Source organism: Oreochromis aureus, linkage group 3 (genome assembly GCF_013358895.1).
Source record: "Oreochromis aureus strain Israel breed Guangdong linkage group 3, ZZ_aureus, whole genome shotgun sequence".
In the NCBI taxonomy this organism is placed as follows: Eukaryota; Metazoa; Chordata; class Actinopteri; order Cichliformes; family Cichlidae; genus Oreochromis; species Oreochromis aureus.
Window position 1 is genome coordinate 5,647,107 of NC_052944.1, and position 4,193 is coordinate 5,651,299.

A 4,193-nucleotide genomic window follows, 5' to 3' on the forward strand; every position below is an offset into this window, starting at 1 on the left:
ATCCCCGACAGCCCTGGGCCACTACAATATTAACAAAAACTACTGCACAGTGAAAAGGCACTACAGCTTACTTGTTTCCCCCTCCTCTGTCCCCGTTTCCCCTCCAGCGAGGAGTTAAACAGTTTGATGGCGTGTGGGACAAAGGACTTTTTAAGTCTGCTGGTCCTTGACTTTGGGAGAAGCAACCTGTCACTGAACAGACTCCTCTGGTTGTTTATGGCCGTGTGCAGAGGATGCCCAGAATGTTCCATAATGTCCATATTGCACCTTAATTTGTTTTTATATAAGTGTGTGGAATGAGTCTTCAGTTGAATGTTTTTAATAGGCAAAAAATACTTAAATAAGTAAATGGCGAGTAGAATTTTTGTCTTTTTTTTCTATTTTTGCTGATCCGAAAATTGATCCGATCCGTGACTTTAAAACCGTGATCCGATCCGAACCGTGAGATTTTTTATCCGTTGCACCACTAGCATACCCCCACCCAGGATAACCACCAAACACAACAAATTAAAACAACAAAGCAAAACAACAAACAAGTGCTCCGATGGAAGGGCAGCACAGCCACCCAGCTGAAACACACTTACTAAAGGGAGTCTTCCCAATTACAGTGAACACCATCACTCACCCACTTAAAAGCAATACAAAAAACTGATATTCAGCCCCCACTAAAATGTCCAAACAATCCCGGACCAGCCACCACTTATGTTACGACCCGGCTCGAGGCCGCAACATAAAAAAAAGGAGACGAATAGCAGAGTGTAGGTAGGAAGAGGTTTTATCTTTAAATTGCATATGAGGTTGGCTAAAATGGCTGGTGACACCAAGGCAAAAGCAAGTGAGCTCCCTGGGAAGCTTGCCTCAGGTATGCTTTTATCCACACCTGACTAGGTGTGGCCAATTAGCACCAGCTGAAAACACTGAGGAGATTAGGGGATGCAGAGGGACGTAACATTCTCATACACATGGACCACAGTAATAACACTCACAGCAGTGACTGAGGAACATCCAGATTCTGCTGTATCTGTGGGAGCCTGCAGAGATCTCACACTGTGAGTGAGGACATCCAGCCAGCATGGAGCTCATTTCAGAGAAGATACTTGTTACCAAGACATTTTAAGGTTTGTGTGCTGTCTTCTGACTTTTTGGTTGAAAAACAAAAATTAAAGCTTGTCTGTTAGAACATGTGCTGCAGCAACAAACAGCAGCTAAAGAATCAGACTGAGAATCCAGCTATGAAGAACAATACACCACATGGACCCTTTAATCAAACCCTAACCCACTTTAATCTGCCTTTCATTAAAGCCTTGGTGTTTCACTGCTTTGCAATAAAAGATAGAAACACTGCCGGTAGCTTTAAAGTCCTGCTTTTCTTAGTCATAGTTCCTGTTCCTTGTTACAATTTATTAACCACAATAATCCAAAGGGCAGACAGTTTAACATCTTCAAGTTCACATTCACAGGAAATAAACAGAGACAGATGCATGAGGGGTTTTTTCAGGTTTTTTAGTTTAAAAAATACATTTTGGACTTCATGATTATCATTATTGTTGATATTTCTCCTAAAGATGTGTGTTTAAATTTTGTAAGACAGCCAGGCCTTCACACAAAACACTTAAAACTCAGCTGGTTTCTAAAACCCTGATACACAGCACATCACCTCTGTGTCTGTGTGCTTTACTGCAGCATGTATCAGTAATAACAGACAGATAACTGGATCCTGATGATGCATGGAGATGACTCCATCAACCCCATGAAGGCATATGTATAGTTTCAGAACTGAGAAACTTGACTTCAGGGCAAAAACCCAGTTTTCTTCAGACTACAGGCCCAGAAAGAACACAAACTCACTCTATGTACAAGTGTTGATCCTTTCTTGGCAACATTTAGTTATTTTCTCTGGACCACAGTGTGTCCAGAATGAGCTTAAAGATCTATAAAGCAGAATTGGTATAATAGATAAACATCAATTCTACAGTCACAGATCAAGGCATCATCATTTCATTGGAAACTAAATTTTATTGAGTTGTCACAAGTGTGAATTTAAAGCAGGCAGGTTGCTCTGTTCTTTGATTTGGTAGAATAGAGCCCAGGTTACTGAGGGAAAAGCTTGAGAGATACAATATTAAATGGAATTACATCATTATGTACAGAGCTGGTCCCTAATTTGTTTGTGTTGTACATAAATGATGCACAATGTGTCTAAATGGTTAACATTCACCTTATTTGCTGATGGCACTGCTTTAAATTGCTGTAGTGCCCGGCGGTGGGTGTGGATAATTTTGCCGAAAAAAACGGTGGAAGTGGAGCAGCCGAAGAGTAAACTTTCAAAAGTAAGTACTGAATATTATGTCACTTATTTATGTGCAAATGTTTAATAATGAAGATATATATATATATTAGTTTTAATACATTAATTTGACACCTGTATTGAAAATACAATATTGTATTCATACAGAATCAATATGGTATCATTGTCTGTCTGTTCACTGATTGCTGAAACTAAGAGCTACTTTGATCTGTTTAGATCAAACTCGAGCTCTAATGTTTCTTCACCCTTGTGTGTGTGATATGTGATTTCCTACATGCTGGCAGAGCAGAGCGGCAGTTTGTGCTCACAGATGGAGACGGTGTGGAGAGACGGTGGTGTTTCCTCAGAAGAACAAGCAGAGTCACCAAGGGCACGAGTCCATCTCACCACCTTGACTTGCTGACTGATGCTCGTCTGCACTGCACAGAGGAAATCAACTAACCGAGGTTTGTCCAGTGAAGTGTTATGAAATGTATATTTGTTTTATGCTTACAGATTTGTTTTTCTTGACAGAGGCTCTGCAGAGGTTAGACAAAGCAGAGAAAACATGTGCTTTACATTTTACTGTGATTTACTGGGATATTTGTTGCCTGATGTTTAGCAGGAATGGAATCAAAGGGAGATGTTTTTGATGTTTTTGTAATGTGAGTAAATCTTCGGTATTATTTATTTGCTTGATTATATTAGGAGTGTTTCTGAGTGAGGGAGAGAGGAGTCATCATCCAGGTACAGTGACGTGGATCAGTGGATACACTTGTCTCCCCTTTAAAGGAGATACTCTTAGAGAGAGACGATCCGAGTCATCCCTAAATGTTAGTGCTTTCAAATACACAAACATTTTTAAAGGACAAAAACGAACATCCAACTTTGACTGTAACACAAAATAAATCTTTGCATGTGTGTTTTCAAACTCTCAGATGGGAAGGATATCAGTCTTGGACTGTCTAACCTGCAGCACTGAATGATCACCAAACATGAGCAGTTCCTGCAACATTCAGCAGCTTTGCTTTTGGTAAGTAGAGTTACCTAACTACAGTAACTCTAAACACATGCCATCCATTTCTAACAGCCTGGTTACTTCCTGTCAGTTACTTTAGAAACCATGTGGTCACCTGACCTAACACTGTTTCTTCTTCTTCCCCTTAATGTTGAAGTGTCAAATGTCCAACAGCTGGAGAGGAAATTACACCAGTGTACTGGGATGTTTCACCAACACGTGCCAGACGCTGTTCCTTCATGGTGACATCACCAGAGACAGCCCCGCCCACCTCAGGACCTCGCCATTGATCATGATGATTATAATGATGACAGCGAGCGGAACTAAGACTGTAAAAATCCACGACCAGGATGTTTAGATGCTTTCTAATTATTAATGAATACTGAGAGCCTCTTTCTGTGTTTTGTCTGTTTTTTTTTTACCTCATTTGTTACTAACAAAGTTCACCAAACTCACACAGTTTACATTCTGTATGTTTCCATCTTTACCAGCCACACTCTGCCTGCAATTAAGAAAACAAACCGTAGAAATCGTTGTTTTTCTCTTTTGTAATTGATGATAATTCAGTGAATATACTGCGCTGCTTCCTTTTATTCCATCACACATTCCTTTAAGCTTTTCAGTGTCCAGTTATTTTTTTACTGCTGTTTGAATTCTCTGTATGTTTGACCCTGTAGACTGTTTGATGGACTGCTTGTCTTCCTGTTTGTAACCGTCGCCTGTTTTTGACTAAAGATTTGGATTTCTGACTTTAACACAGCCTCTGCGTGTCCTCCCTTTGTGTCCTCTTCCTCTGTGAATGTGTTGCATGTGTCACAGATTCATTTTATTAACAGCTTTCCCTCAGTGAGTTGCATCAGCATTCATTCACAGCACATGTCAGAAGGA

The 4,193-nt window shown here is 40.2% G+C and overlaps 1 long non-coding RNA gene across 1 annotated transcript; it reads left to right on the forward strand.

Annotated features, from left to right (window-relative positions):
• The first annotated feature begins 2,106 nt into the window (after window positions 1–2,106).
• Window positions 2,107–3,212, forward strand: LOC120439216. The gene is made up of 3 exons (XR_005612466.1): window positions 2,107–2,330; window positions 2,593–2,754; window positions 2,996–3,212. It is a non-coding gene; the product is annotated as an uncharacterized LOC120439216 (long non-coding RNA).
• The last annotated feature ends 981 nt before the right edge of the window (window positions 3,213–4,193 follow it).